The sequence below is a fragment of the Lagenorhynchus albirostris genome, chromosome 14 (assembly GCF_949774975.1).
Source record: "Lagenorhynchus albirostris chromosome 14, mLagAlb1.1, whole genome shotgun sequence".
Classification (NCBI taxonomy): Eukaryota; Metazoa; Chordata; class Mammalia; order Artiodactyla; family Delphinidae; genus Lagenorhynchus; species Lagenorhynchus albirostris.
Window position 1 is genome coordinate 19,808,908 of NC_083108.1, and position 20,793 is coordinate 19,829,700.

At 39.0% G+C, this 20,793-nt stretch overlaps 1 protein-coding gene across 1 annotated transcript in view; it reads left to right on the plus strand.

Moving 5' to 3' along the window:
• Positions 1 to 20,793, plus strand: part of MBD2 (methyl-CpG binding domain protein 2) — an 83,504-nt gene that overhangs the window by 20,763 nt on the left and 41,948 nt on the right. The window lies entirely within an intron of this gene.

The following is a 20,793-nucleotide window of genomic DNA, read 5'->3' on the forward strand; positions in this document are numbered from 1 at the left end:
TGAATTAATGCTGTATTAGGAGGTATGAAAAGGTGTGAGACTCAGTCAACAGAAATTAGTAGATATGAGTACCTGATGATTGTAGAGAGAGGGAATTGTTGATGCTAGCTACAATTCTGGCTTGAGTCACTTGGGACAGGGGTCAGTAGGAAGTAGGACAAGAAGAGCAGGTTTGGGGAGGGGGTTGGTGAGGAAGATTGAGTTAAAATACTTTTGTTTCTTGGACGTCTGAAAAGAAATTGTGGACCGCCAGGGTTTCCCAGGTCACACTTCGAGAACTCCTGTCATAGTGGTTTGCTAAAACATATTGAGATCGCCCAACATAGGGGCAAACAGAAAAGTATCTTGTCACACTGTAGGCAGTGAATAAATTAGTTGTGTGGGGAGTAAGAAGGAACTTCCAGAAAGGTAGTAGGAGAATGAAGAGAACGTGGTGTTATAAAAGCCTAGGAAAGATTTTTGGTTAGATGCCGTGGAGAGATCAAGGAGGATAAAGACTTTGTAGTATTCATTGGATTTTCAAATTAGAAGTCACCTTGTGACTTTGATATAACCAGCTTTTGAGGGATAGAAGGACCAGAAGTCATATTTAGAATGCCAGAAAGTTTCTGGGAAATGAGGTATTAGAAGCAAAAATGTAGCCTGCTGTTTTAAAAGTTTAAAAAAATTTTATTTGATATTATTATTTGATTAGGATTTGCACACATGGTAGAAAGGATATTCAGTGAGAAACATCTCTCTCCTCTTTCAGTCTCTCAAGCTCAGCCTCTTCCCTAGAGGAAACTGTTGTTAACCAGTTGGGTTGTTTTTGGTATGTCCTTTCAGAGCTTCTGTGCATTTACAAACATGTACGCGTATGTGCATTTCTGCATCTCCCCATAAAATGGTTAGACTACTCTTGTGAAGCTTGAATGAGAGGTAGAGGAAAGAGGACAATATTCAGAAGAGAATGCACCATCAAGGAACATTATTATTATTCTTATTTTTCCTGTAAAAGTTGAAAGAGGCCAACTTGGCAGGAACCAGTAGAGTTAGGGAGGTGTCTAATCTGAGAGTCCACGTTTCAGGATGCTCTTCAGGAACCTTTGTAATGTGTGTAATACTTTCTGTTATGAATTCTTTAAAATTAATTTATTTTTGACTGCGTTGGGTCTTTGTTGCTGCATGCATGTGGGCTTTCTCTAGTTGCAGTGAGTGGGGACTACTCTTTGTTGCGGTGCACAGGCTTCTCACTGCGGTGGCTTCTCTTGTTGCAGAGCGCGAGCTCTAGGCGTGCGGGCTTCAGTAGTTGTGGCTCACGGGCTCTAGAGCGCAGGCTCAGTAGTTGTGGTGCACGGGCTTAGTTGCTTCGTGGCATGTGGGACCTTCCCGGACCAGGGCTCGAACCCATGTCCCCTGCATTGGCAGGCAGATTCTTAACCACTCCGCCACCAGGGAAGCCCCTGTTATGAATTTTTTAAGGAAAAACTCTATCTTCATCAACTTCTTAAAGGAGACTGTAGCCGAAAAAGTTAATAACTACTGTTTTACAGACAGGAAGAGGGAGCAAGTCTTTGGCAGAAGATGTTAAAAGACCAGCTCATTTGCTGTAGCTCAAATTAGGCATTTGTTTAACTGATTAGGAATTTTTCAGTTATTGAAGTAGCACCTTAGAGGGGTGATTTATTTCTGTCCTAGGGACCCCATTGTCAACCAGCACTAAAGGGCCCTGTGGTAGGATCAGTCTGATTACCAACTCCTGGTATTGTGGTAAGAAGTACCCCTTGGCTTCTACCTTCCTAGAATCTTTCCATCCAAACTGAAAACAGAGACCTCATTCCTTATATCAACATTCCTGGCCTATCGGGAAAGTAAAATCTTTCCCAAAGATGCTGGTGCTTTTTTCATCACTGTGTTAAGCCCTTGCTGAACAGAGTGTCTTTTGGTCTCTCTCTGTTGGATATAGTTGGGGGTGGAAGGAGGAGAGAGTAGATTACAGCTGATGAATCCAGCATTTCTAGGCCTTGAAGTCCTTACAGGGGATTACTGGCATCTCACTTAAGTGTGGGCCACTCTTGAGAACAGGTTTCTGTTAATTGGAAATGAAATTGACAGAAGCGGAAGTGAGGAGCAAGTAGCTGTTAACAGTAGCACAATGAGGAACGACGATGGCCTAGACACATGTGCTGATAGAAGTGAATAGACCCTAGTTCTGTTGTGAATATAGAATTGACAGAATTTACTAATGAATTGGTTGTGAAAGATGACAGAGAAGACTCAAAGTGTGAGCCCTTAGATTTTAGATAGATTGAGTGGGTGGATTGGATTGCCATCTACTGAGATTGCCTTAGGAAAGAATTTATATGGGTGAATACAATAATTTCAACCTCGAATATGCAGAGTTTGAGATGCTTATTAAACATCCAAATGGACATGTCATGTCATGTGTGTATACTAATTGAGAGGTCTGAGCTGGAAAGTCATTAGCACGTAAGTAGTGTTCCAAGTAATGGGACTGGAGTTTATAGATAGATAGATAGAAGGATCCAGAACAAAGCTCTGAGAAAGTCTGGTAATTAAAATTGGGTTAGAGTAGAAGGAATCAGCAAAGTGGATTGTGAAAGAATGGCTAGTAAGGTAGGAGAGACATAGAAGAGGAGAAGGTTTCAAAAAAGAGAGTGGTCTGTTACATTGATTGTTGCTGAAAGTTTGAATGGAGGAAGACAGAAATTTCCATTGAGTTTGGCAGCATGAAGGTTATTAATAACCTTGATAGCAGTAGTTTCAGTGGGAAGAGAAGCTAGATTGGATTGGGCTGAAGGTGAATGAGAGTTAAAATTGTCAGCATGGACAATTCTTTCAATAAATTTTCTTGGCTAGGAAGGAGAATCACTAGATAGTAGATGAAAGGGATGCTGATTTGGGTAATCTCCCATTTTAATGATTGTCAAAAGGATAAGAATGGGGTCTATAGCACAAGTGGAAAAACCACAGAGGGCAAGAAAGTTAAGCATATTTGCAGTGTAATAACAATGATGATGGACCATGGAATCTATACTGGGTAGGGAGGAATGTGAAAGAGGTTATGGAAGAGGAAGAAATATGGTCAGTCAGTGGATGGGAAATATTGATGGGTTCAAGGAATGCAGAGAGTAAGTCCTCTGTGAGTTACAAGGATAGGAAGTAGAAATTGGAGAGTTGGACGCTTGATTGAGATATTGGAGATGGTGTAGTTAGTTACTAGTGTTGGGAAGCCTGTGCCTGTAGTGTTAGGTGGGCGAGGTTGGGTGGACAAATAGGTCAGAGGACTCAGGATGTTGGGTGGAATATCCACATGGATAGTGAGGCCTTTAAGAATGACAAGAGTTGGGGTGGAGAGGAAAACGTGAAACAGAAACTAAAGTCTTTAGTGAATAAGGAGAAAGCAGGGACAAAGGGTAGACAGTAGTATAGTCAGATCCTATGAGCTTCAGAGGAGCTCCTGTTTTTGGAGGAGGAAAAATAGATGATTTGAGAAAGATGGGGAGAAAGGAGGCAATTACCACTTCCTGACCCTCAGATATGTAGTTGTAAGAGAGAGAGAAAAAACTCTTTCTCTTTAAATTTGAAAGAACTTTAGGGGAGATAGGATCTTTGAGGGACAGCCAAGTTTCAGTAAGCCCAGCATCTTGAAAGAATGTTTAAAGAAAATATTGAGGGTATAGGAGAGCCTGCTGATCAGTCACTCGAGTGTACAGTGCAAGGACTGGGGGGGTAGGGTGGGTAAGGTGGGGGGTTGGTTTTCAAACGTCAGATGGTTAAATCAATGTAATTGTTCATGACTGGAATTTTTAAGGTATGAAATGCAATAGGATAGAAAATAGTGTCCATCCCACTTAGTAAGGATAAGTATTTTAGGTGACTTTTGTGATACACACCCTTGTTTATACTAAGTCATGATGTAAAGTATATATTTCTACTCTTAGTTAAAGTCAAAAAAGTTTGAGAGCCATTGAACTATGACGTGGATGTACAGAATATTTTGGAGATGAGTACTGGGTGATGACCTATGATCTGGGGGACTTGGCTGTTTGGTTATTATGAAGATAGGATGTGGGGTGTGATGGGATTAATTTTGATAATTGCTAGAGCAGAGTATACAAACATTTGAAATATTATTGTCCTGACTTTTTAGAAAGGAGGTACATGTACCTCTGCCAGATAACTATTGTAAGTGAACTCAGAAGAACTTTCTTAGGCAGGTAGGACCTGTCTGGAACTCTGAGCCCCAAAAGAACAGGCTTTATTCCTGCCTTAGTTCCCAGCCTCCTACATGAGTGATCTGCTACAGGACTACTCAGCACAGTATGGGCTCCTTAAACACCTTTGCTTACCTCCCTAAGAGAGAATAGTTTTACCATTTGGGACAGGCTGAATTCTCACTAAACTTTTTAGGATTCAAGTTGATTAACTCTGTTTATCTCCAAGTTAATATTCTTCTTTTTTTTTTTGGCTGTGTTGGGTCTTCATTGCTGCGCGAGAGCTTTGTCTAGTTGCGGAGAGTGGGCTTCTCATTGTGGTGGCTTCTCTGGCTGTGGAGCACAGGCTCTAAGCGTGCGGGCCTCAGTAGTTGCAGCATGCAGGCTCAGTGGTTGTGGCTCGTGGGCTCTAGAGCGCAGGCCCAGTAGTTGTGGCGCACAGGCTTAGTTACTCCGCAGCATGTGGGATGTTCCTGGACCAGGGATCGAACCCGTGTCCCTTGCATTGGCAGGCGGATTCTTAACCACTGTGCCACCAGGGAAGTCCTATTATTCTTACCAATTAAACTTACACCAACTTTGAGTTGGTGTAACAACCAAGAGATAACCTGTCTCATCTCTATAACTTACCTGTTGACATCCTGTTAACCCTGCACTTTGGCCCAAGGTTTTAATCTCCATACCAGTCTCCTTTATCTAGACCACTGCTAAATTTTAGGTTATTTTACTATACAGATGAGAAGTTGTTATGGCCAGTAAGTTATAGTGAGATGATCGAAGTTTTCAGATCCATAATGAAGAACATTTTTCCTAAACCGTGGCTCTCTAGGAGCAATATGGCATGCTTTCTGCCAATGTATAGTTTGTTTTGATGTCTTAATCTCATGTTGGCAGTCTGCTGAGTTATACGTTTTTTGTACTCTTTATTTCCCATTATTTCATGGTATAACATCACTATAATTGACAGTGACTTTGCCAAAAGCACCATCTGAGGATTTATTTTCCCATGGGATGTTTGTGTAGGACTGGCTGTGTATCTATAAGCATAACTTCATGTTAAATACTAATAAATGGAACAAGTCTGGGGATTATTTTACATTGGTAATCTTGAGGTATATAATACAGATGACTATGCTTAATAATTTTGACATGGATATCATAGACCACGTTGAGTTAATAATTTCCACTTAACGTAGTAGCGTGGGTACGTTTCAGGCTGACAATGAGTATTCAGGAGTAAGGGCTGCATAACACAAGACCTTACATGTAACAGACATTTTATGCATCATTTATTCCACAAAAAATATTTAGCACATTCTGTGTGCTCAGACATTATTCCAGATTCTGGAAATATAGTAGAGGAAGCTTATGTGTTTGTGGAGCTTATTATTCTAGTGGTATGACAAACTAATACACAATTTAAGTATTAAATGCTACACAGTAAATTAAGTAAGAATGGTTGAGATTGACTAGGTGGCTATTTTAGGCTGAGTGATCAGGAAAGCTTTTTGGAGGGTGTGATTTTTGGCCAAGATCTGAATGAGAAGGAATCAGCTCTATAAAAACCAGAGGGAAGGGCTTCCCTGGTGGCGCAGTGGTTGAGAGTCCACCTGCCGATGCAGGAGACGCGGGTTCGTGCCCCGGTCGGGGAAGAGCCCACATGCCGCGGAGTGGCTGGGCCCGTGAGCCATGGCCGCTGAGTCTGCGCGTCCGGAGCCTGTGCTCCGCAACAGGAGAGGCCACAAGAGTGAGAGGCCCATGTACCGCAAAAACAAAACAAAACAAAACAAAAAATAAACCCCCGAGGGAAAAGTGTTCTAAGCAGAGGGAATAGCCAGTGCAAAATCCTCAAGGCTGGATACATTTAGCATATGAGGGGAGAAAGTAGGCCATGGTGGCTGGAGGTTAGTGAGTGGGAAAGGGGTACTTGGTGAGGTCAAGGAAGAAGACAAACCTAATGACAGGACTTGGGAGGCCACCATAAGGAGTGGTATGGAATGCTTATTTGTGGACTTTATGTAGGGAGCGATATGCTCTCTGGCTGCTGTGTGGAGAATATACTGTAGAGGTGTAGAAGTGGGAGCTGCGGGCCAGTTATAGCAGGAGGCTGTTTACCCAGGCTGGGATGATGATGCCTTGGACAGTGGTCGTTTAATGAATAAAGAAAGAGTAAGATGTAGCAAGAGACACTAGAACTACAGTTGACCTTTGAAAAACACATTTGAACTGCATGCATCCACTTATATGCAGATTTTTTTCCATAGTAAATACTGCAGTACTGCACGATCAGCAGTTGGTTGAATCCGTGGGTGCAGGACCATGGATCCAGAGGGCTGACTATAAGTTATATGCCAATTTTCATTTGTGCAGAGGGTTGACGCCTAAACTCCCGCATCGTTCAAAGGTCAACTGTATTTAGTATTCCAGAGAACTTCTGATTTTCTCATATGCAGAAATATCCTTAATAAATAAATAAAGGATATTTATCTTTAGCTGATGAATGAAGATAATGAACAAGTTATTAACAACTAACAGCACTGGTCCATGTTTTGGCTGATTTGAGGTAGGTATTTAGGTATGGATTGTATAAAGATTGCTAGGAAGCAGAAAGTGAACAGAAGAACTTTAGCCATGTTAGCAATAGACTTGCTGATGAGAGTATACTGTTCAGTATGAGAGCAGGTTTAGCATGTTATAAGTTAGTACCTCAAAGGTATCAAAGTACAATAGACCTTTTGGGAGGGTCTGGCTTGGCCTTTGTGCTAATAGTGAAGGTAGACTTGGGGACATAGGTGCCCATGGTATGGTTTTGTCAAGATTTATTTTGGATGCTTGGTTTTCTGTCAACAATTGAGTGAATTTCACCAGGTTTTATAGGTCTTGAAGAGTTAGCTGACTTTGTAGACGCTAGGTCAGCAAGAGAATGAAGCCCTACAGAAAACGATTTGGGTGACTGTTTCCATAATTCTAGGGATGTGTACTCAGCTAGTGCCAACACAGATGTAAAGGAGATAATGAATTCCATGCAGTTGATCCCTTAGTTTGAGTAGAGCTGTTCTGGTTGAAACTCATTAATCTTTTGCCATCTGTCCTTGAATGACCCCATATTAACTAAAGCTCCAAGAAGTTATTTTTTCAAACAAAACTCTTCAAAACTTGATTTCAATGATGAATTTCAAACCTCCACTTCTTCAGTTAACTACAAGTATATGTCTTTTTTTAATGAGCTCAAAGTATAGTACACCCATTTCATTATTTTTTTTAATATTCCGTTGATCTCCTTAAAAAGGTAATATCTTATTCCTCATTTAGGATATTACATGAAGTGGATTTTCAGTACAAAATCATAGATCCCAGGTATATTTTTCTTTACTTTTTGCAGAAACCTATGAAGCTTGCACAACCTTCTGCATCTTCTAAAACCCACTGAGTTGTATACTTTAAAATGGTGAATTTTATGGTGTGTGAATTATATAAAAAACTGAAGGATTGTAAAGCACTTTGTAAAGCTTTTGATTTTTGTGGAAACGCATTAGCTGTTGGCTACTGTGCATATTCTGGAGAAAGTCCGAAATTACATTTTGAGGATAATCTTGTTTCGACCTGAAGATACCACTCAGGCTTCTCTGTGTGTGAAGCAGCAGATGGCTTCCCTTATGGGAAAGCTTAATAGGTCAAGTTTCTAAATTTTAGTAGCATGTTCAATAACATGTTAGTGCTGATAATAAAAATAGCTCCTATTTCTTCAGAATTCATGTGCCATCATGACTATAAACTCTACACGTATTTTGTTAATTGTCATCTTATCTCTACCCTGAGAATGTAAGCTCTGAGGGATTTTGGTGTTTTGTGAGTGATACTATACCCAGCGTACGGTCAGTACCTGGCAGATGGTAGGCACTCAGTGTTTGTTCAGTGACTGAATGAAAGCTGCATGAGCTTTCATTATCATACATGAATTATCTTGTTTGATCTTTATAAGAATCTTATGAATAGTTATTGTATTTACCCTCATTTACAGATGAGGAAAGTGACCTTAGAAAAATAAAGTCTTTGCTTCTCAAATTGGGGCATGAATATCTCTTGGGGCTCTGCAGAGCCACAGAATTAAAATGATACTTAAATGATCAGTTTTCTTTTTTTCCTTTTGTGTTTGTTGTTGCTTTTTTAAATTGAAGTATAGTTGCTGTACAATATTATATGTTACAGGTGTATAATATATGATTCACAGTTTTTGAAGGTTACTCTATTTATAGCCATTATAAAATATTGGCTATATTCGCCATGTTGTACAGTATATCCTTGTAGCTTATTTTATACCTAAGAGTTTGTACCTCTTAGTCCCCTACCCCTATATTGCCCCTCCCCCTTCCCTCTCCCCACTGGTAACCACTAGTTTGTTCTCTGTATCCGTGAGTCTGCTTCTTTCTTGTTATATTCACTAGTTTGTTGTATTTTTTAGATTCCACATACAAGTGATATCATACAGTATTTGTCTTTCTCTGTCTGACTTATTTCACATAGCATAATGCCCTCCAAGTCCATCCATGTTGCTGCACATGGCAAAATTTCATTCTTTTATGGCTGAGTAGTATTCCATTGGAGGTGTCCAGTTTTGTTGAAGCATTTTGGGTAGGAGAGCAACATTTTTACATTAAAACAAACATGGCTAATTTGTAAAATAAAATGCAAAATTTGCATGCATTTTAAAGATAAAATGAATCCCGTAGGCGCTTGTTATAGAATATGTGCAGTTCTGAACTATCATACTGTTTCAAAGCTAGGCTGAGGAAAGTGGTATTTAGAATATATAGTTTAAGTTCCTGCTGTTCAAACTATGCTATGTGGAGGCTTAACATGGTATACACAGCATGGGTGGTTTTAAAGGAATTATTTCTGTATCCTTAGGTTCTGAGAATGTATCTGAGATAGAGGTACAGGTTCTTTTTTCCCCAGTTCCTCTTCCATAGTCAACTCTCTCCCATTTTATAGAAGAGTATATAATACTCTTCTCGCTTGTGTGCAGTTTTACCATGGTATAAAATGTTTGACCTCCAGTAAAGGGACAATTTGAAATATTGGTGTTGATACTGAGAAAATGAATGACTTGGTAATTGTCAAATCTTTCTACTAGTACAGTTCTTTGCCCACAATAAAATTTACAGAGGACTTAATGTAGATGTCAATTATTGAAATTTTTGATCGTTTGCTATGTGATATTTTGACATATAACTCAAAAGAAGTCCAAAAAATTGACAGACAGACTAAAACTATTCATTTATGTGAACAAGGTTTCTTAGTGTTATATCTATCAAAAAATGAAGAATAGGAATAGAATCGGTATTAAATCTTATTCTGTTCTAGCAATTGGGACTACTCATCTAAGGCTATGGAGTTAATTTTTAAATAAATTATTTTCATGTATAGTTTTTATCTCTTATATTTAATAATTATTTATTAAAATGTATAATTTACTGTTTTTGGTCAGTTATATACTAATAATTGTAATAAACCAGAAAAAAAATTTTTTTATCACTAAGAACTTTAAGGTCACAGAAAATTAAAAAAATAACTTTATGATGTATAAATGATTAATTAAAGGTTTTCAAGTTTAAAATGAATAATTCTGGGAATGGAATTGTTCAAAGGGAAAAAGGAGTATAATAAATGTATTACTACTGAAGATTTTGTTTATGTATACATGGCTGATGGCGGGTATATTTAGATTCTGTTAGCTGCATTTTAACATGATGTAACAGTTTATTATTAAAGTGTCAGTATTTAAAATACCTTAGCTCATCCTCCCCAACTCTTTTTTTTAATTTAATTTTATTTATTTTTTTATACAGCAGGTTCTTATTAGTCATCTACTTTATACATATTAGTGTATACATGTCAATCCCAATCTCCCAATTCATCCCCCACCCCCGCTCCCCAACTCTTTACATTAAAAATCTGAAATACTTCAAAATGTAGGTGGGGTATATATATTTGCAAAAAATTTTTAAGGGTAGGAATGAAACAGTATTTGAAAACGACCGGTTTACGAAACATGCTCTGCATCACCTCTTTAGTTATCCTCTCTTCTACCCTTAATCACGTTAGATCACTGAAAGTTTACACAGTAATCCGAACACTCTGGTTTAGTCCTTTTCAGAATCATCTTCACTGAGTTGTCCTTTAAATATGTTCTTGGCTTTTATGGAAGGTCATTGGAGAAAGAAAAAGCATTTGAAATCTGCTAAATATTTGTTGTGATGTTAAGTGTCTTTAATTTTTTTTCTAGGTTTAATACCAGGACAGCTTTTGTTTTCCTCATTAATTGGTATGCTTCCCCCCTTCTGAGTGTGATATCTATGTAATTTAATATTTCTTTTTTTCATCCACACCCCTAGAAAGTTCAGATCCACATTTGATGCTCAGCTCTAGTATCAATCACTGTTAACCTTTTCAAAAGGAAATTTGTTTTCTCCTTGATTTTTAAAAATTAATTTAAAAATTAATTTTTATTGCGTATTTGTCCTTTGTGAGTTTTAAGAGCCATCTCAGATATTTATTGGAAAGAGATTAAGTAAAAATTAAAAAAATTTTTTTAAACATTTATTTTTGTATTCATCCCAGAGGGATAGAATGAACCCTCAACAATTATTTCAGTTATTTGAATACTTCCAGCTTAATATACACATTATTATAAAATACATTAAATTTTGATTTGAGTGCTACCCTGTATACTGAGAAGATTTATCAAAGGTTGGAAACTTTATTAGCTTATGTGTGTTTGTCAGATTAGGTTGTTTCTTTTTTTGCGGCACGCGGGCCTCTCGCTGTTGTGGCCTCTCCCGTTGCGGAGCACAGGCTCCGGATGCGCAGGCTCAGTGGCCATGGCTCATGGGCCTACCCGCCCCGCGGCATGTGGGATCTTCCCGGACCGGGGCGCGAACCTGTGTCCCCTGCATCGGCAGGCGGACTGTCAACCACTGCGCCACCAGGGAAGCCCTGTCGGTTTAGTTTTATGATATAAGGAACTTCTATTTTACTTTTTCTTGTATTGAAAGGGAAGATTTCAAATACATGAATAGCTTTAACTTGTCCCATAAAAGAAGTGTTGGCTTTATAACTCCTAAGTTCATGGCAGATTGGTAGTTATTTAGAAAAACTCAGACAACAACTGGGCGTGAATTAACAGTGACTCTTTGACAGTCCTCAGGGGAGAATGGTAATAAAATTTACTGTTTTTGTGAGTTTCTGGGAAAACCAGTTCGTCCAGCTTCTCAGATTATTCTACATGATACTGCTGTAGAATACAAAATTAATTAGTAAAAAATTCTTTCTGCCTTCAGAGCTTTCAGGCCAGTTTAAAAGAGAAAAAATAATAGAAACCAAAATAAGATAAAAGAAGAGCAAGGCAGCACACTCTTGAATAATCTCATTCCATGCCACTGGGAAATGAATTGTCTCATTGTCAGACAATGGAAGTTAATGGTGTATTTTGAATACTTTTAGCCAGTAAATAAATTTTTATTAATTGTACCACAAACATAAGTTAATGAAAAAAATATCAATCTAACCATTGTAGCACAGGTCGTTTTACATGTTCCATGCTTCCTTCCAGTCTGTGTGGATTCAGGATTTTATAGTTTTGAATAGTTTAGGCTAGTCTGTGCTTCCTCCAGTCATTCTTTGTAACAATGAGAATCTTACAGGCTCGACTGTGTTTGCTCATACAAACAGTTGTTATATACTTCTTTGTCTACTGATGCCATCTTCATTATAATACCAGCAGAGTTTATTGTTCTTTATTAAAGAACAAAAACATTAAAAACCAAACAAGATATTGTTTAGTGGAAGATACTAATTATAACTAATCAGTGACAGGATAAGTTCTTCATAAGCATTTATGTGTTAAACTTCTTTAGGATTGAATATTGACTATGTTATAGGTTGGATGGCTTCACTTAGGACCTCAGGATGCTCTAGATGTCATAAATCAGAGGGATCCAAACCGGTGCATCACAGAATTACTAGGAGAGCTTTAAAAAATACACATTTCTGGGCCTCACACTTTTCAGAGATGGCATCCTAAGTGGTTATTTTGCAGCCTGTTGGTCAAATTTCCACACCTCTAAGTTTTTTGGAAAACCATAAAGATAAGAAAGTGAAATGCCTGAGAAATAATATTAAAAGTTATTAAAGATGAATATGTCTCTTAAAGGTAAGCACATACATGGGGAGAAAATTGAGTGCAAGAAATGACAAGCATGCCCAGTAGGTACAGAAGATCAGTGTGTGTGTGTGTGTGTGTGTGTGTGTGTGTGTGTTTGGGGCTGGGGGTAGAGGTATATTTAATAGTGAGTCCAAATAATACTGTAATTGTAATAATGATCAGATTAATCTATTGTGATCCTTACCTTTCTAGTCATCCTGATATTCTTTAAGCGGAGATCACAAACTCAGTACCTGTAGGGCTCAGACAGCTTTGCAAATGTAAATTGAAGACTTTTGCAAAAGAACAAAACTTGACACCTCTAGTGGCAGCCATTACTAATCAATAATGGCCTGCTTTGGCCACATCACTCCAGTATTTCTAGATCTTTGAGTTTTTAAGAGAAGCTAGACTTCTGCATTTTCTTCTCTTTTTTTTTCTTTTTTTCTTTTTTTACATCTTTATTGGAGTATAATTGCTTTACAAGGGTGTGTTAGTTTCTGCTTTATAACAAAGTGAATCAGTCATACATATACATATGTTCCCATATCTCTTCCCTCTTGCGTCTCCCTCCCTCCCACCCTCCCTATCCCACCCCTCTAGGTGGTCACAAAGCACCAAGCTGATCTCCTTGTGCTATGCAGCTGCTTCCCACTAGCTATATGTTTTACGTTTGGTAGTGTATATATGTCCATGCCACACTCTCACTTTGTCACAGCTTACCCTTCCCCGTCCCCATATCCTCAAGTCCATTCTCTAGTAGGTCTGTGTCTTTATTCCTGTCTTACCCCTAGGTTCTTCATGACATTTTTTTTTCTTAAATTCCATATATATGTGTTAGCATACGGTATTTGTTTTTCTCTTTCTGACTTACTTCACTCTGTATGACAGACTCTAGGTCCATCCACCTCATTACAAATAGCTCAATTTCGTTTCTTTTTATGGCTGAGTAATATTCCATTGTATATATGTGCCACATCTTCTTTATCCATTCATCTGATGATGGACACTTGGGTTGTTTCCATCTCCTGGCTATTGTAAATAGAGCTGCAGTGAACATTTTGGTACATGACTCTTTTTGAATTATGGTTTTCTCTGGGTATATGCCCAGTAGTGGGATTGCTGGGTCATACGGTAGTTCTATTTGTAGTTTTTTAAGGAACCTCCATATTGTTCTCCATAGTGGCTGTACCAATTCACATTCCCACCAGCAGTGCAAGAGTGTTCCCTTTTCTCCACACCGTCTCCAGCATTTATTGTTTCTAGATTTTTTGATAATGGCCATTCTGACTGGTGTGAGATGCTATCTCATTGTAGTTTTTTTTTTTTTTTTTTTTTTTTTGCGGTACGCGGGCCTCTCACTGTTGTGGCCTCTCCCGTTGCGAAGGACAGGCTCCGGACACACAGGCCCAGCGGCCATGGCTCATGGGCCCAGACGCTCCGCGGCACGTGGGATCTTCCTGGACCGGGGCACGAACCCGTGTCCCCTGCATCGGCAGGCGGACTCTCAACCACTGCACCACCAGGGAGGCCCTCATTGTAGTTTTGATTTGCATTTCTCTAATGATTAATAATGTTGAGCATTCTTTCATATGTTTGTTAGCAGTCTGTATATCTTCTTTGGAGAAATGTCTATTTAGGTCTTGTGCCCATTTTTGGATTGGGTTGTTTGTTTTTTTGTTATTGAGCTGCATGAGCTGCTTGTAAATTTTGGAGATTAATCCTTTGTCAGTTGCTTCATTTGCAAATATTTTCTCCCATTCTGAGGGTTGTCTTTTGGTCTTGTGTATCGTTTCCTTTGCTGTGCAAAAGCGTTGAAGTTTCATTAGGTCCCATTTGTTTATTTTTGTTTTTATGTCCATTTCTCTAGGAGGTGGGTCAAAAAGAATCTTGCTGTGATTTATGTCATAGAGTGTTCTGCCTATGTTTTCCTCTAAGATTTTGATAGTTTCTGGCCTTACATTTAGGTCTTTAATCCATTTTGAGCTTATTTTTGTGTATGGTGTTAGGGAGTGATCTGATCTCATACTTTTACATGTACCTGTCCAGTTTTCCAGCACCACTTATTGAAGAGGCTATCCTTTCTCCACTGTATACATTCCTACCTGCTTTATCAAACATAAGGTGTCCGTATGTGCGTGGGTTTATCTCTGGGCTTTCTATCCTGTTCCGTTGATCTATTTTTCTGTTTTTGTGCCAGTACCATACCGCCTTGATAACTGTAGCTTTGTAGTATAGTCTGAAGTCAGGGAGCCTGATTCCTCCAGCTCCGTTGTTTTGTTTTTTTTTGGTTTTTTTTTTGCCGTACACGGGCCTCTCACTGTTGTGGCCTCTCCCGTTGCAGAGCACAGGCTCAGCGGCCATGGCTCACGGTCCTAGCTGCTCCGCGGCATGTGGGATCTTCCTGGACTGGGGCACGAACCTGTGTCCCCTGCATCGGCAGGCGGACTCTCAACCGCTGCGCCACCAGGGAAGCCACAGCTCCGTTATTTGTTCTCAAGATTGCTTTGGCTATTCGGGGTCTTTTGTATTTCCATGCAAATTGTGAAATTTTTTGTTCTAGTTCTGTGAAAAATGCCAGTGGTTGTTTGACAGGGATTGCATTGAATCTGTAGATTGCTTTGGGTAGTATGGTCATTTTCACAATGTTGATTCTTCCAATCCAAGAACATGGTATATCTCTCCATCTATTTGTATCATCTTTAATTTGTTTCATCTGTGTCTTATAATTTTCTGCATACAGGTCTTTTGTCTCCTTAGGTAGATTTATTCCTGAATATTTTATTCTTTTTGTTGCAATGGTAAATGAGAGTGTTTTCTTGATTTCACTTTCAGATTTTTCATCATTCGTGTGTAGGAATGCAGAGATTTCTGTGCATTAATTTTGTATCCTGCTACTTTACCAAATTCATTGATTAGCTCTAGTAGTTTTCTGGTAGCATCTTTAGGTTTCTCTATGTATAGTATCATGTCATCTGCAAACAGTGACAGCTTTACTTCTTCTTTTCTGATTTGGATTCCTTTTATTTCCTTTCTTTGATTGCTGTGGCTAAAACTTCCAAAACTATGTTGAATAAGAGTGGTGAGAGTGGGCAACCTTGTCTTGTTCCTGATCTTAGTGGAAATGCTTTCAATTTTTCACCATTGAGGATGATGTTGGCTGTGGGTTTGTCATATATGGCCTTTATCATGTTGAGTAAAGTTTCCTCTATGCCTACTTTCTGGAGGGTTTTTATCATAAATGGGTGTTGAATTTTGTCGAAAGCTTTCTCTGCATCTATTGAGATGACCATATGGTTTTTCACCTTCAGTTTGTTAATATGGTGTATCATGTTGATTGATTTGCGTATATTGAAGAATCCTTGCATTCCTGGAATAAACCCCACTTGATCATGGTGTATGATCCTTTTCATGTGCTGTTGGATTCTGTTTGCTAGTATTTTGTTGAGGATTTTTGCATCTATGTTCATCAGTGATATTGGCCTGTAGTTTTCTTTCTTTGTGACATCCTTGTCTGGTTTTGGTATCAGGGTGATGGTGGCCTTGTAGAATGAGTTTGGAGTGTTCCTCCCTCTGCTATATTTTGGAAGAGTTTGAGAAGGATAGGTGTTAGCTCTTCTCTAAATGTTTGAAAGAATATGCCTGTGAAGCCATCTGGTCCTGGGCTTTTGTTTGTTGGAAGATTTTTGATCACAGTTTCAATTTCAGTGCTTGTGATTTGTCTGTTCGTATTTTCTATTTCTTCCTGATTCAGTCTTGGCAGGTTGTGCATTTCTAAGAATTTGTCCATTTCTTCCAGGTTGTCCATTTTATTGGCATAGAGTTGCTTGTAGTAACCTCTCATGATCTTTTGTATTTCTGCAGTGTCAGTTGTTACTTCTCCTTTTCATTTCTATTGATTTGAGTCTTCTCCCTTTTTTTCTTGATGAGTCTGGCTAATGGTTTATCAATTTTGTTTATCTTCTCAAAGAACCAGCTTTTAGTTTTATTGATCTTTGCTATTGTTTCCTTCATTTCTTTTTCATTTATTTCTGATCTGATCTTTATGATTTCTTTCCTTCTGCTAACTTTGGGTTTTTTTGGTTCTTCTTTCTCGAATTGCTTTAGGTGCAAGCTTAGGTTGTTTATTCGAGATGTTTCCTGTTTCTTAAGGTAGGATTGTATTGCTATAAACTTCCCTTTAGAACTGCTTTTGCTGCATCCCATAGGTTTTGGGTCATAGTGTCTCCATTGTCATTTGTTTCTAGGTATATTTTGATTTCCTCTTTGATTTCTTCAGCGATCACTTCGTTTTTAAGTAGTGTATTGTTTAGCCTCCATGTATTTGTATTTTTTACAGATCTTTTCCTGTAATTGATATCTAGTCTCATAGCATTGTGGTTGGAAAAGATACTTGATACGATTTCAATTTTCTTAAATTTACCAAGGCTTGATTTGTGACCCAAGATATGATCTATCTTGGAGAATGTTCCATGAGCACTGGAGAAAATTGTGTATTCTGTTGTTATTGTATGGAATGTCCTATAAATATCAATTAAGTCCATCTTGTTTAATGTATCATTTAAAGCTTGTGTTTCCTTATTTATTTTAATTTTGGATGATCTGTCCATTGGTGAAAGTGGGGTGTTAAAGTCCCCTACTATGAATGTGTTACTGTCGATATCCCCTTTTATGGCTGTTAGTATTTGCCTTATGTATTGAGGTGCACCTATGTTGGGTGCATAAATATTTACAGTTGTTTTATCTTCTTGGATCGATCCTTGATCATTATGTAGTGTCCTTCTTTGTCCCTTCTAATAGTCTTTATTGTAAAGTCTGTTTTTTCTGATATGAGAATTGCTACTCCAGCTTTCTTTTGGTTTCCATTTGCATGGAGTATCTTTTTCCATCCCCTCACTTTCAGTCTGTATGTGTCTCTAGGTCTGAAGTGGGTCTCTTGTGGACAGCATATATATGGGTCTTGTTTTTGTATCCATTCAGCCAGTCTGTGTCTTTTGGTCGGAGCGTTTAATCCATTTACATTAAAGGTAATTATCGATATGTATGTTCCTATTCCCATTTTCTTAATTGTTTTGGGTTTGTTATTGTAGGTATTTTTCTTCACTTGTGTTTCTTGCCTAGAGAAGATTCTTTAACATTTGTTGTAAAGCTGGTTTGGTGGCGCTGAATGCTCTTAGCTTTTGCTTGTCTGTAGAGGTTTTAATTTCTCCATCAATTCTGAATGAGATCCTTGCTGTGTAGAGTAATCTTGGTTGTAGGTTTTTCTCCTTCATCACTTTAAATATGTCCTGCCAATCCCTTCTGGCCTGCAGAGTTTCTGCTGAAAGATCAGCTGTGAACCTTATGGGGATTCCCGTGTGTGTTACTTGTTGTTTTTCCCTTGCTGCTTTTAATATGTTTTCTTTGTATTTAATTTTTGACAGTTTGAGTTATATGTGTCTTGGCATGTTTCTCCTTGGATTTATCCTGTATGGGACTCTCTTTGCTTCTTGGACTTGATTAACTATTTCCTTTCCCATATTAGGGAATTTTTCAACTATGATCTCTTCAAATATTTTCTTAGTCCCTTTCTTTTTCTCTTCTTCTTCTCAGACCCCTATAATTCGAATGTTGGTGCATTTAATGTTGTCCCAGAGGTCTCTGAGACTGTCCTCAGTTCTCTTCATTCTTTTTTCTTTATTCTTCTCTGCAGTAGTTATTTCCACTACTTTATCTTCCAGGTCACTTATCCGTTCTTCTGCCTCAGTTATTCTGATATTGATCCCATCTAGAGTATTTTTAATTTCATTTATTGTGTTGTTCATCGTTGCTTGTTTCCTTTTTAGTTCTTCTAGTTCCTTGTTAACTGATTCTTGCATTTTCTCTATTTCCAAGATTTTGGATCATCTTTACTATCATTCTGAATTCTTTTTCAGGTAGATTGCCTATTTCCTTTTCATTTGTTAGGTCTGGTGTGTTTTTATCTTGCTCCTTCATCTGCTGTGTGTTTTTCTTTCTTCTCATTTTGCTTATCTTACTGTGTTTGGGGTCTCCGTTTTGCAGGCTGAAGGCTTGTAGTTCCTGTTGTTTTTGGTGTCTGTCCCCAGTGGCTAAAGTTGGTTCAGTGGGTTGTGTAGGCTTCCTGGTGGCGGGGACTAGTGCCTGTGTTCTGGTGGATGAGGCTGGATCTTGTCTTTCTGGTGGGCAGGTCCCCGTCTTGTGGTGTGTTTTGGGGTGTCTGTGGACTTATTATGCTTTTAGGCAGCCTTTCTGCTAATGGGTGGGGTTCTGTTCCCGTGTTGCTAGTTGTTTGGCATAGGGTGTCCAGCACTGTAGCTTGCTGGTCGTTGAGTGAAGCTGGGTGTTGGTGTTGAGATGGAGATCTCTGGGAGATGTTCGCCGTTTGATATTACATGGAGCTGGGAGGTCTCTTGTGGACCAGTGTCCTGAAGTTGGCTCTCCCACCTCAGAGGCACAGCACTGACTCCGGGCTGCAGCACCAAGAGCCTTTCATCCACACGGCTCAGAATAAAAGGGAGAAAAAGTAGAAAGAAAGAAAGAGGGTAAAATAAAATAAAGTAAGGTACAATAAAGTTTTTAAAATAAAATAATTATTAAGAAAAAAATTAAAAAAAAAACAGACGGATGGCACCCTAGGACAAATGGTGGAAGCAAAGCTATACAGACAAAATCTCACACAGAAGCCTACACATACACGTATACTCACAAAAAGCGGAAAAGGGGAAAAAATAATAAATCTTCCTCTCAAAGTCCACCTCCTCAATTTGGGATGATTCGTTGTCTATTCATGTATTCCACAGATGCAGGTACATCAAGTTGATTGTGGAGCTTTAATCCGCTGCTCCTGAGGCTGCTGGGAGAGATTTCCTTTTCTCTTCTTTGTTCACACAGCTCCCGGGGTTCAGCTTTGGATTTGGCCCCGCCTCTGTGTGTAGGTCGCCGGAGGGCGTCTGTTCTTTGCTCAGACAGGACGGGGTTAAAGGAGCCGCTGATTCGGGGACTCTGGCTCACTGAGGCCGGGGGGGAGGGAGGGGTACGGATGCGGAGCGAGCCTGCAGCGGCAGAGGCCAGCGTGACATTGTACCACCCTGAGGCGCGCTGTGCGTTCTCCCGGGGAAGTTGTCCCTGGATCCCGGGACCCTGGCAGTGGCGGGCGGCACAGGCTCCCCGGAAGGGAGGTGTGGAGAGTGACCTGTGCTCGCACACAGGCTTCTTGGTGGCGGCAGCAGCAGCCTTAGCGTCTCATGCCCGTCTCTGGGGTCCGCGCTGTTAGCCGCGGCTCGCACCCGTCTCTGGAGCTCCTTTAAGCAGCCTAGAATTCTGCATTTTATGTGAATTTTATTTGTAGATGTTGGCTTAATTTACTAAAGGAACTAAAAACTGAGCAAAACACATCTATCTATGGGTTAGACCTAGTCTCCCCGCCACCAACTCGCAGTCTTTGTTTTAGAGCAGTAGTTGTCCAAGTGTGGTCGCTGTACCCGCATCAGCATCACCTGGACCTTAATAGAAATGCAGTTTCCCAGGTCCTACCTCAGACCTCCTGAATCAGAATTTCTGGGAGTGAGGCCCAATAACCTGTGCTTTCATCAGCCCTCTGGGTGACTCTGATGCATGCTCAAGGTTGAGAACTGCTGTTCTGGAGTCTCAAAGTTGGTATAACTTTTATTTGGAGATAGTTATAAAGATAAAAGTTCATTGAATATCCTGTAGATGATTTATCAGGTATACTTGTATACTAAAATTATCTGATGTGTATTGCTTTCAGGTGTATTGGAGCCTTTATGGTTTTTGCCAGACTCAGAATACACAGTGATTAAATCACATTTTGTTCTTTATTTTCCTTTTTCCTCGCCTCTGCCCCACCTGATGTTAGAGTATTTCAAATGAGCTTAATAGCAATTCTGTGCCACATTTGCTTTTCATTAGAACATAATTTTTTTACTGGTTGATTAAAAATATATAAGTATGTTGCTTGCCCTTCTGAAACTTCAATTTTAAGTTTTTTTAAAAAAGCATTAAATGTGCTATAAAATATTAAAGATAAAGGATATTTCCTTATTTTATTACATTTTTCTAAATTGAGCTCTGTGGAATTACAACTTTCATTTCTAATTATCTTTTTTTTTAATATAAAAGGGAAGGTTAACCTTTGTGGTTTTACGTAAGCCTGGCCCCCTGACAGCTCATGAGGTTATTTATATTTTAATGGCCAAGTGTGCTATTAGTTTCCTCCATTTTCAGAATGTAGAAATGACTGCTTTCCGATTATTGTCCTGAAAACCCTCCTTCCTTTTGTGTAACCTAACCTTAAACATATTTGTTCACCTAGAAGTTCCTAGTATCTTGCTAATCAAATTAATTATGAATTTT